The 13812-nt window shown below is 39.0% G+C and overlaps 1 protein-coding gene across 2 annotated transcripts in view; it reads left to right on the top strand.

The window, feature by feature from the left end:
• Positions 1-236: 236 nt before the first annotated feature.
• Positions 237-13812, top strand: part of A1CF (APOBEC1 complementation factor) — a 115926-nt gene continuing 102350 nt past the window's right edge. For both annotated transcript variants that reach the window (XM_075612924.1, XM_075612923.1), the window contains exon 1: positions 237-326. The gene's annotated coding sequence lies outside the window, so the exon portion shown is untranslated. The remainder of the gene's footprint in view (positions 327-13812) is intronic.

The following is a 13812-nucleotide window of genomic DNA, read 5'->3' as shown; positions in this document are numbered from 1 at the left end:
CGCTGAATCCATAACTCCTTTCGGGGATTGTAAGGAGTCTGCCCCATTCACATTACGTTTAGAAATGCGTTATCTTTTTAAACCATGTAAACACATTGTTTGTGATGAGACTGCCTGAGCTGCAGCCTCATTTTCTGGTCAAAGGGCTAAATGTAGCTCTAAGAGATAGTGAGTTAAAGTTTAACCAGCGAGGATTGTAAACCAACCTGAGGCCAATGAACCTTTGGAGTTTGATATGGTGATTAGAGAATAACCAGAGGGACACGTCGCAAATTCACCATAATCAAGGAGAACTTTTACTGGTGGTGATCTCTGAAATTGCTCAGGTAAGATTGTTTACTGTAAAATGATTAAATTATAGAGCCGACATTGATTAATCACATATGTAAATCTATATGTATGCGTGTCCCCCGTTCCTGGGTTACAGAAAGAATATGGCGTGTGCATGAATAGATGTTAGCTTTTATATCGGTATCCCTGTTTACGTTAGTGAAGGCTATAGTAGGACAGACATAATAAAATGATACTTTATAGCATTGCCGTTCCAAGAGATTAAGAGAAAAGGAAAATACATCCGCAGAAGTGTTTAGGGAAAGTTGTAGTAGAAAAACCTGCTCACTTAAGCAGGTGTTAAAATAGAAACATGTATAGCAGATGCTGTGATGGTCAGAGGAGGAATTACCCTAAACTTACTGAATATTAACCAATAAATCACATTTATAAGGTGTAATGAACTGCAAAATAAATATTAGTAATTATGGTGTTTGTTCCAATTTGCAACAATAAATGAAAGCTATTGTCAATGTAAACCGGACAGGTAAAAGAGGAAACCTTTCTCAAGCCTTCATCTCTGAAAGCTCTGTCTTCTTAGAGAAATAACCCCATAATGGAACCAGAATCTGCAGTGTTACCACGTTCAAATGTACAATGTGTGATTTAACTTTAAAGTTTCTCCTCAGCAAATGTCCATATATATATATATATATATAATGCTCACAGATACCCAACAAGCTCTGAGAAACCCCAGACATTACCATATATATATATAATGCACACAGATACCCAACAAGCTCTGAGAATCCCCGGACATTACCATATATATATAATGCACACAGATACCCAACAAGCTCTGAGAAACCCCGGACATTACCATATATATATAATGCACACAGATACCCAACATGCTCTGAGAAACCCCGGACATTACCATATATATATAATGCACCCAGATACCCAACAAGCTCTGAGAAACCCCAGACATTACCATATATATATAATGCACACAGATACCCAACAAGCTCTGAGAAACCCCAGACATTACTATATATATATAATGCACATAGATACCCAACATGCTCTGAGAAACCCCAGACATTACCATATATATATAATGCACACAGATACCCAACATGCTCTGAGAAACCCCAGACATTACCATATATATAATGCACACAGATACCCAACAAGCTCTGAGAAACCCCAGACATTACCATATATATATAATGCACACAGATACCCAACATGCTCTGAGAAACCCCAGACATTACCATATATATATATATATAATGCTCACAGATACCCAACAAGCTCTGAGAAACCCCAGACATTACTATATATATAATGCACACAGATACCCAACAAGCTCTGAGAAACCCCAGACATTACCATATATATATAATGCACACAGATACCCAACAAGCTCTGAGAAACCCCAGACATTACTATATATATATAATGCACATAGATACCCAACATGCTCTGAGAAACCCCAGACATTACCATATATATATAATGCACACAAATACCCAACAAGCTCTGAGAAACCCCAGACATTACCATATATATATAATGCACACAGATACCCAACAAGCTCTGAGAAACCCCAGACATTACTATATATATATATATATATATATATATATATATATATATATATATATATAATGCACACAGATACCCAACATGCTCTGAGAAACCCCAGACATTACCATATATATATATATATATAATGCACACAGATACCCAACATGCTCTGAGAAACCCCAGACATTACCATATATATATATAATGCTCACAGATACCCAACATGCTCTGAGAAACCCCAGACATTACCATATATATATAATGCACACAGATACCCAACAAGCTCTGAGAAACCCCAGACATTACCATATATATATAATGCTCACAGATACCCAACAAGCTCTGAGAAACCCCAGACATTACTATATATATAATGCACACAGATACCCAACAAGCTCTGAGAAACCCCAGACATTACCATATATATATATAATGCACACAGATACCCAACAAGCTCTGAGAAACCCCAGACATTACTATATATATATATAATGCACACAGATACCCAACAAGCTCTGAGAAACCCCAGACATTACCATATATATATAATGCACACAGATACCCAACAAGCTCTGAGAAACCCCAGACATTACCATATATATATAATGCACACAGATACCCAACAGGCTCTGAGAAACCCCAGACATTACTATATATATATATAATGCACACAGATACCCAACAAGCTCTGAGAAACCCCAGACATTACCATATATATATAATGCACACAGATACCCAACAAGCTCTGAGAAACCCCGGACATTACCATATATATAATGCTCACAGATACCCAACAAGCTCTGAGAAACCCCGGACAATACTATATATATAATGCACACAGATACCCAACAAGCTCTGAGAAACCCCAGACATTACTATATATAATGCACACAGATACCCAACAAGCTCTGAGAAACCCCAGACATTACTATATATATATATATAATGCACACAAATACCCAACAAGCTCTGAGAAACCCCAGACATTACCATATATATATAATGCACACAGATACCCAACAAGCTCTGAGAAACCCCAGACATTACCATATATATAATGCACATAGATACCCAACAAGCTCTGAGAAACCCCGGACATTACTATATATATATATAATGCACACAGATACCCAACAAGCTCTGAGAAACCCCAGACATTACCATATATATATAATGCACACAGATACCCAACAAGCTCTGAGAAACCCCGGACATTACCATATATATAATGCTCACAGATACCCAACAAGCTCTGAGAAACCCCAGACAATACTATATATATAATGCACACAGATACCCAACAAGCTCTGAGAAACCCCAGACATTACTATATATATAATGCACACAGATACCCAACAAGCTCTGAGAAACCCCAGACATTACTATATATATATATAATGCACACAAATACCCAACAAGCTCTGAGAAACCCCAGACATTACCATATATATATAATGCACACAGATACCCAACAAGCTCTGAGAAACCCCAGACATTACTATATATATAATGCACACAGATACCCAACAAGCTCTGAGAAACCCCAGACATTACCATATATATATAATGCACACAGATACCCAACAAGCTCTGAGAAACCCCAGACATTACCATATATATATAATGCACACAGATACCCAACAAGCTCTGAGAAACCCCGGACATTACTATATATATAATGCACACAGATACCCAACAAGCTCTGAGAAACCCCAGACATTACTATATATATAATGCTCACAGATACCCAACAAGCTCTGAGAAACCCCAGACATTACTATATATATAATGCACACAGATACCCAACAAGCTCTGAGAAACCCCAGACATTACTATACAGTATATATATATAATGCACACAGATACCCAACAAGCTCTGAGAAACCCCAGACATTACCATATATATATATAATGCACACAGATACCCAACATGCTCTGAGAAACCCCAGACATTACCATACAGTATATATATATAATGCTCACAGATACCCAACAAGCTCTGAGAAACCCCAGACATTACCATATATATATAATGCACACAGATACCCAACAAGCTCTGAGAAACCCCGGACATTACCATATATATAATGCTCACAGATACCCAACAAGCTCTGAGAAACCCCAGACATTACCATATATATAATGCACACAGATACCCAACAAGCTCTGAGAAACCACAGACATTACCATATATATATATATATATAATGCTCACAGATACCCATCAAGCTCTGAGAAACCCCAGACATTACCATATATATATAATGCTCACAGATACCCAACAAGCTCTGAGAAACCCCAGACATTACTATATTTATAATGCACACAGATACCCAACAAGCTCTGAGAAACCCCGGACATTACCATATATATATAATGCTCACAGATACCCAACATGCTCTGAGAAACCCCGGACATTACTATATATATAATGCACACAAATACCCAACAAGCTCTGAGAAACCCCGGACATTACCATATATATATAATGCTCACAGATACCCAACAAGCTCTGAGAAACCCCAGACATTACTATATATATAATGCACACAGATACCCAACATGCTCTGAGAAACCCCAGACATTACTATATATATATATAATGCTCACAGATACCCAACAAGCTCTGAGAAACCCCAGACATTACCATATAATATAATGCACACAAATACCCAACAAGCTCTGCGAAACCCCAGACATTACCATATATATATATATATATATATATATATATATATATATATATATATATATATATATATATATAATGCACACAGATACCCAACAAGCTCTGAGAAACCCCAGACATTACCATATATATATATATATATATATATATATATATATATATATATAATGCACACAGATACCCAACAAGCTCTGAGAAACCCCAGACATTACCATATATATAATGCACACAGATACCCAACAAGCTCTGAGAATCCCCGGACATTACCATATATATATAATGCACACAGATACCCAACATGCTCTGAGAAACCCCAGACATTACCATATATATAATGCACACAAAAAACAAGAGGACAATTTCTCTGTTGGTGTTTGGAGGGGGTTAGGAGACATCTGGAGCAGGCAGTAAAGTCTATAGAGAGACCACCAAATAATTGTTTGGTGCGCGGATCTTTGTTCTCAGTGGGAATGAAGCTTTAATTGTAAAGGTGCATCACACTCTGCTTTGCTGCACACTGCAGCAGGATCATTTACATTGGAGGTATCGGAGCTTCTGCATGTTTACTAACAATACCTGAGCAAATATGTGATATCGTTGTTATACTAATGAAGGATAAAAAATAGCATCCTGCCAAATACCCATGTCTTGCCTATTCAGTAATACAGCATTTTCTTCAATACTTTTAGTGCAGTCTCTCAATTCATTAATGGCTAAAAGAGAACATAGAACAATAGACATCACTGTTGTTTGGTTTAGATCCAAACTGACAAAGACAGGAATAATTGGTGAGAACTGGAACAAAGGTTTATATGAACAATATTTATTAAGGTCTCCCCACTATAAAAGTGATGCAGTATACAGGTAGTTGCAGAAGATAACACCGTGTTTATGAAAAATAATGACTTCCCATATAAGTAATTTAACCAGTATTGTGCAACAGCTTCATTATTTTATACCTACTACGGAAGATGTACAGCTAATAGCCCCCCACGATTTTTACTTACCTTAGTTTAGGAAAACATCCTTAAGCATTGCTCTCATCCTGAAGTCTGTATACTTACACAGTTATTGAGCTTATGTTCACTACAGTATACTCACCTGGAGACCTACCTTTGTCATAACATAGTTATATTACCCTATAAAGCACTTACCACGAAGATGGGCATACAGACATAGGATTCATAATATACGTTGGGAGTATCTCTGGTACACACTTGTTCTCATGATACCTCCACAGGAGACTCACATTTCTACTAAACAGCATACGCAGTATGACTGATTTTACAGAGTACACCTCAAGAGCTTACATCTGGCTACTATATACTGTGCCTATGCTCTACAGAACATTGATACATTGAACATTTATACTGAGTGACTTTAGCAATTAGACGTATACCCTAATAGAGGATATACATCGTTTTTAAGTACACTTCAATTAATAAACTGGTTTTTTTATATATACATTTTTTTCACCTCTGACCACATTATTATATAAAGGTCTGCAGTGCGCCTACATCAGGGATCTTTTTGTACCCCCTCTAGGTACACCTTTATGTTTACATTGCCATTCTCCCTAGGCAGCACGCATTTACCACCAAGGGGTTTGAGCAAGGTCTCTCTGTAGAGTATTTTGTTTACTAACCTGAGCAAATATGTGATATCGTTGTTATACTAATGAAGGATAAAAAATAGCATCCTGCCAAATACCCATGTCTTGCCTATTCAGTAATACAGCATTTTCTTCAATACTTTTAGTGCAGTCTCTCAATTCATTAATGGCTAAAAGAGAACATAGAACAATAGACATCACTGTTGTTTGGTTTAGATCCAAACTAACAAAGACAGGAATAATTGGTGAGAACTGGAACAAAAGTTTATATGAACAGTATTTATTAAGGTCTCCCCACTATAAAAGTGATGCAGTATACAGGTAGTTGCAGAAGATAACACCGTGTTTATGAAAAATAATGACTTCCCATATAAGTAATTTAACCTTTGATATGCCTGGCAAAATGTTGCAACATTTGTGTAATGTAATAATGGGAGCCATTCTGTGACCTTTAAACCACACATCAAATAAGTTATGGTGAGAAAGAAAATGACAAAAAAATCTCCACTGAACAGCATATAGCAAAGAAAAATATCACTTGTGAGCACATTCACATGTTTCAGGCTGGTCTGCAACCCTGCCTTTCCCCATTATCTCTTAGTATACAATGCTTCCACTACAGCCAAGGGTTCTGGGTAATGACATGCAAATGAGCACTCAGTGTCACCTTTTACTTCAAATCCATTTCAACATGGGCCCCTATAAGCTTATGCCTGCCACATTACACTGCATTTCAGCCCAGCCTGGGGTACAGAAGTGCACAGTCAGTAACCCTACTCACAGACTGCTGTTTTTTTGTTTTTTGTTTTTAAAGGAGACATTAAATTCACCTGTTGAAATGTTTGAAAAATGGCAAAAATGTAACATATTTTGCAAAAAGTTTGCGAACAAAATCTTTGCCAGTTCGCACATGACAGTTTTGCCCCATAATTGCACCACTTTTGCCTTGATACATAGACACCATAGCTTGCTCAAACCAGTGAATCCAAATCAACATGTTTGATATGTAAAGTTTAACAGTTAATAGTTGAAAGTGTTGTTCTTTGTGCATTTCTAATATTATTTACTGTATTAAAGTACTGTTATTTAGTGCTTAATACAGTGCACCTGTACAAACATTGCTAATGCAGTGGGAATGCAGAGTTAATGCAGAGATAAGCACTGCAGACATTAATGTAAACATTTTTTTCGTCTTTTTCTTTTTCCCTCTCCCAGTCTTTTAAGTTAACTTATTGTATTTGTTATTTTATACGCTGTCCCAACAGTGATGTCATTATTGACTCCCCACCAAAGGTGTTATATATATATGATACAAGTATATGTAATTCAAAAGTAACATCCTACCCCTTTTTATGTTCTGTACCCCATTCCCAATTTTTCTTAACAAAAATTCAAATAAAGAACGAGTTTGCAAAAAAAAAAAAACAAAAGTAAACATTAGAAACCCTGTCCCAGGGGGCTTACAATCTAAACAGTACGTGCATAAGATTCATAATTGAATTAGATGTGTTAGAAGTAGTAGGTAAGTAGCAGATGTAGCGGATATTATTACTCACTAGTGCAAAATAACACAATAAATAACACGCTAAAGTAAATAACACGCTAAATAACGTGCAGGCTGTCACTTTGAACCTTGTCTCCAGTACTGTTGAATAAAGCACAAGCTTTAACGCAAAGCACCACGTTAACAGTAACGTCTGCTACATCTGTAAGTGTAGAAACATTGTGTTTTAATTATTACAGTTAGAGTGTATAGTCCCCTCTTTAGGGACTACTTGTTCAAGAAGCAGGTTTTTCAGAGTTCTGACTGGGGTTCTCACTGTGAGTCCTGTAAATAGATTTGTGTGCATCATCTTGTGTATTAAGCTTACTCCTGTCACCGTTTGCTGTTTTCAGTTAGTAACATGCCCCCTTAAGATAGCGCCTGGTAGAGGAATGGGGACTTAAGTTGTGGGAGAAGGATGCCACTTGTTTCTGGTCTAAAAGGGTTGCCCCTATTGCAGCCTGACCGCCACTATCCTTGCTGAGTTGCCGACACTGCAGCCCTTGTCTAACGGGTACTCACCAAATCATAGCCTTCCACAATATCCTTTATAAGGGGCCCTCAAGTTAAGAACCTCCCCAGCATAGGAGTGAGAGATGCCAGAGGATGAAGTCCAAATATTATCTGTTGCCAAGAGCTCTGTCCAGATGCACCGTATGTCCATAAATGACCTTTTGTTTTTATAAAAGTTCCTGGCGCTCATCTTTTTCCCATCTGCTTATTCACGCCCAGCCTACATCTACCCAGCACCTTGCAAAGGCCTAAGAGACTGCGCACTGCCAGTGTGTATAGTTAATCTGATGTGATCTCCTTGAGAGCCGGGTATGGGGGGTTACAAGGGTTTACTGGAATGTGATTTGCTGGCGAAGGTCAGCTAACTGACATCACCATCAAGTGAAATCTGTCTTAGTTACAAGGTAATTGATACATTCTGATACATACTGTCGCAGTACTGATACATTCACAATTCATTGTTACAGTGCCTTTGTGTGTTACTTTTGAGCATCGGTTTTCGGAGTTCACTCTCCGTCTCACACATTAGTTACAAGGTACACAAACAAAATGTAATTCACTATGAGTGGTCATTTGTATGTCATTACCCAGAGTCCATTGCTGAAGTTCTAGCACTGTGTGGAGTGTGATTATGGGTCAAGGCTGATTTGTGGGACCTGCCTGAGATATAAGAATGTAATATACGCAAATAGGACCGTTTGGAGACAGCACAACATGGAATGCAAGTGCAATAAGGGCAATGCCTTGAGATTAAAGATAAGATAGAATGAGTAACTGAAGTATAAAGCCTTGAAGATGTGGAGGAATATCTGGATAGTTATAAGGAATATCAGTATGATAATGGTAATGGGGCTGTAATTGTAGGGCAATTTGTATAGTAAACAGCATGTAGTAATCATTAGATTTATTGGGGTTATTAAATGCACCTATGGAGCTTAATATATAGTTGAGAAGTAAAGGTTAGAATGAAGGGGGACTGGCAGCAAGTGATATACAGGTGTTCAGCTCTAGGTGAAAACAGGAGCAGACTAATGAAGTAAATCGGACAGCACGAAGACAGTACTACAAGGAATGCAGGGCACAATAATGAGTATACTGCAGCAAGTGCAATGCACTAGAGCCACAGCCTTCAGGAGCCCATCTCCTTGTGTTCCTGTGGTGTGCCACTATGAATTCTGGGAGTGAAGGGGGGAGGGACAGAGCCCAAAGTTATCCTTGCACTGGGGCCCAGTATTTCCAAGTTCAGGCATTGGTAGAGCCTGAGACTAGAGATGTAGTGCATAACAGAAATGTATGACCTTGAAGTAGAAGTCCACAATCAGAGAGGGTATGTGGGGTGGGGGGGGGGGTGGGGGGGGTGGAGGAGTGGAGAATAGTGTGTACTAAAGTCTCCCTGCTGCAAAACTAGTATGTAACTAGTACAAAAGAATCGCACCAGATCTAGGAAAGGGAAAAATCCCATTTCTATCAATGGAATTCATTTTCCTTGAAAAATATAGTTAGTGCTGTTTTTGCACTGGTTTTGCCCCGGTTTTGTCTCAGTTTTGCACAGGTAGACTTTAGTAAATAGTAAATCCTCTTAGCAAAATGCTACAGTCTCTATGTAAGTGGTGTTGGCATGTACAGTAATAGATCTTCAACTGTTTAGAGCCAAAGTGAATGGCAAATGCCAAAAAATTATGTGGAAGAAGTATTCAAACTTTCATTGCACATTTTATGAATTTCAAGAACCCCACCAAATGTGCCATGGTATCATTTTGCTATTAAGCCGATATATGAGCACAGGGAAAAAGAATAGTTTTTTTCGCTCAATAACAAATGTCATACTATTGCTGTTATTATACTATTCTATAACATTATATTTCATATGCAATACAGTTGTAACCCTCTTTCCCCCACCCAATCTCACATAAGGTCTCTTATGGGAAATACTGCTGTGGTTACATCGGTCTGGTTGGTGCATACCTGCTGGTAACAGGGGGACCTGGGTCTCCCGCATGATGGTGTAGGGGAATACCAGGACAGGCTTCTGGGGTTATGCCCGAATTCTACTTACACGTGCAGCGCCTCCATCTTGTGCATCCCCCAGTGGTGTGGGGTGAAGTATCTGCAAAAGAAATTGTCCCTCTCCTCCCAATATACTTCACTCTGAGGCAGGAGGTATACAGTTGTGTGAAAAAGAAAGTACACCTTCTTTGAATTGTATGGTTTTACATATCAGGACATAATAACAATCATCTTCCTTAGCAGGTCTAAAAATTAGGTAAATACAACCTCAGATGAACAACAACAACACATTACATATTATACCGTGTCATGATTTATTTAACAAAAATAAAGCCAAAATGGAGAAGCCGTGTGAAAAACTAAGTATATCTTATGATTCAATAGCTTGTAGAACCAGCTTTAGCAGCAATAACTTGAAGTAATCGTTTTCTGTACGACTATCAGTCTCTCACATCGTTGTGGAGGAATTTTGGCCCACTCTTCTTTACAACGTGCTTCAGTTCATTGAGGTTTGTGGGCATTTGTTTATGCACAGCTCTCTTAAGGTCCAGCCACGGCATTTCAATCGGGTTGAGGTCTGGACTTTGACTGGGCCATTGCAACACCTTGATTCTTTTCCTTTTCAGTCATTCTGTTGTAGATTTGCTGGTGTGCTTGGGATCATTGTCCTGTTGCATGACCCAATTTTGGCCAAGCTTTAGCTGTCGGACAGATGGCCTCACATTTGACTCTAGAATACTTTGGTATACAGAGGAGTTCATGGTCGACTCAATGACTGCAAGGTTCCCAGGTCCTGTGGCTGCAAAACAAGCCCAAATCATCACCCTCCACCACCGTGCTTGATAGTTGGTATGAGGTGTTTGTGCTGATATGCTGTGTTTGGTTTTCGCCAAACGTGGTGCTGTGCATTATGGCCAAACATCTCCACTTTGGTCTCGTCTGTCCAAAGGACATTGTTCCAGAAGTCTTGTGGTTTGTTCATGCTGCCATGTTCTTTTTAGAGAGAAGAGGCTTTCTCCTGGCAACCCTTTCAAACAAACCATACTTGTTCAGTCTTTTTCTAATTGTACTGTCATGAACGTTAACATTTAACATGCTAACTGAGGCCTGTAAAGTCTGAGATGTAAATCTTTTTTTTTTTTTTGCAATTTCTATGAGCATTGCACGGTCTGACCTTGGGGTGAATTTGCTGTGACGTCCACTCCTGGGAAGATTGGCAACGGTCTTGAATGTTTTCCACTTTGAATAATCTTTCTCACTGTAGAATGATGGACTTTAAATTGTTTGGCAATGGCCTTATAACCCTTAACAGATTGATGGGCAGCAACAATTGCTTCTCTAAGATCATTGCTGATGTCTTTCCTCCTTGGCATTGTGTTAACACACACCTGAATGCTCCAGACCAGCAAACTGCTAAAACTTTGGCTTTTATAGAGGTGGTCACACTTGCTGATGATCAATTAATCAAGGGCATTTGATTAGCAGCACCTGTCTGCTACTTACCATCTTAATTCCAATGGAACATAGCTTCTCCATTTTGGCTTTATTTTTGTTAAATAAATCATGACACTGTGTAATATGTCATGTGTTGTTGTTCATCTGAGGTTGTATTTACCTAATTTTAAGACCTGCTAAGGAACAGATGATTGTTATTATGTCCTGACATGTAAAACCATAGAATTCAAAGAGGGTGTACTTTCTTTTTCACACAACTGTAGGTAAAATGCAGAAGTCTGTATTTGGTCTCCCTCTTTAGCAGCAGTCTCAATCACAGCAGTTAGAAGGCTCTTAGTTAGAGCAGTCTCAATCACAGCAGTTAGAAGGATGTCCCTGAACTCTACTCCCAGTCCAGGGCACCGAGAGAGGTTCGAGCTCTTCTCCTATCCCCTGGTGAGATAGGAGGTATGGGGTTACCCCAGACTCCCCTAAGGGAGGGCCTCAAGCTTACTAGTGCCCTGGCAGCTTGGCATGGGTACCCTGTCTCTATCAAGGCAGAGACCACCTGACTAAATAGGAAGTTGCAATACATTAAGCCAGCTCCAACAGGCACCACCCCTGTGTCTCTATTGGACACAGAGCCTGATTACACTGCCTTCACTGACTCACTGCACTGCATGAAGTGGGGAAACCCCATGATTGCTCCTGTCAAACCTGCCCTTACCCAGGTATTACTGCCAGGAGGAGGACAGAACTATAGCCCCAAAACTACCCAGGGCTACACTCTCCCTCTGGTGGAATCAATGGTCCCCACTTGGACCAAATTTACTAGGCCATCGTGCAGGTGAACAACCTGTATAAACACAAAGACAATTTATTACTTCACACAGTATCATACAGATTGCACAACCACCCACCAGGGATGGTGAACTAACAGGGAAACTCCCAACATGGAGAACCCACTCTAATAATAATGCCGGGGATCTGGCTTGCGTACTATCCTTCCAGAAGACATGATTCCCCCGGTTTTAACCCTAGGCATAGGCCTAAATACAGCAGGATTAGATATAGGAATTCTACTACTCCAGGGTATCTCCCCATCAGACCCCTCATCGCTGGTAACCCAATCCTGCCAGTCCATTGACAAGTTGGGTGTCTAACTCACATTAGCCCCACTCCCTGATCACTCGACCGTGATGGGGCAGGGTCAGTTGCCGGGGCATTGACACTAGGGACAGGTGGCGGGGAAAAAGCACCAGGTATTTCTGCCAGGAGGAGGACAGAACTATAGCCCCAAAACTACCCAGGGCTACACAGTATATATGAGACAAGTACTCAAATGAACAAAGGCTTGCAATGGAATGGATGTAGTAGTAACAGTATTAATGTGTCTGTAGAAAAATGCCCGTGTTATTCATTAGTAAAAAAATCAAGAGTTGCATTGAAGAGAGCAACCTTCATTTCTGTAACGGGATAGTCTCACCACACGGAACGAGTGAACCATGTAACCACTGTGCAGTCACCCTGGCCTGGGTATTCATTATTCAAGGTGGGGAATACACACATCTTTCTTACACATCGTGTTTAAAGGTACAGTCTCCCGAAGATCAAATACTAATGATAGTGATTTGATCTATTAAATAGTTTGAAGTGAGATGATCAATATCTTAAAGTGTAAGCATCTTGTGAAAGATGTGGATGTTCTAAGTTAGAGAATGGTTGTCAATTGTGTTTCCCCCACTTCAATGATAAAGTAATCAGATTCATGTGCATAGATTTACAAAACTAGTAAAGAGACTGGGTCAAAGGGAGAAATGAGAGCAGTAAGAACCAATTTAAACTTAAAGTTACACTGTGCACACATATCTACTGTACATAGAAAAACCTTCAGTTTGTACATTTGTAAACCTTTTTAAAACATGTTATTTCTATTAGCTCCTTGTAGTTTTACGTGGGACTGTACCTTTAATGAAATAAGCCATTAAAAGCAGGTCATTGGCAAAAAAAAAGACTGAGCTCATAGCAAATTTTGAAGTAGTAATTATTTAGAAATAGTGGATATTTCAATGAATACATGATGTGAAACCTGTGATATTTTACCAGATTATGCCGAAAAAAGAAATAAAATAAATAACCTACAGTGCAGTA

The sequence above is a fragment of the Ascaphus truei genome, chromosome 8 (assembly GCF_040206685.1).
Source record: "Ascaphus truei isolate aAscTru1 chromosome 8, aAscTru1.hap1, whole genome shotgun sequence".
NCBI classification, from domain to species: Eukaryota; Metazoa; Chordata; class Amphibia; order Anura; family Ascaphidae; genus Ascaphus; species Ascaphus truei.
Note: the sequence above shows the minus strand (reverse complement) of the source record. Positions and strands in the feature narration are given on the sequence as shown.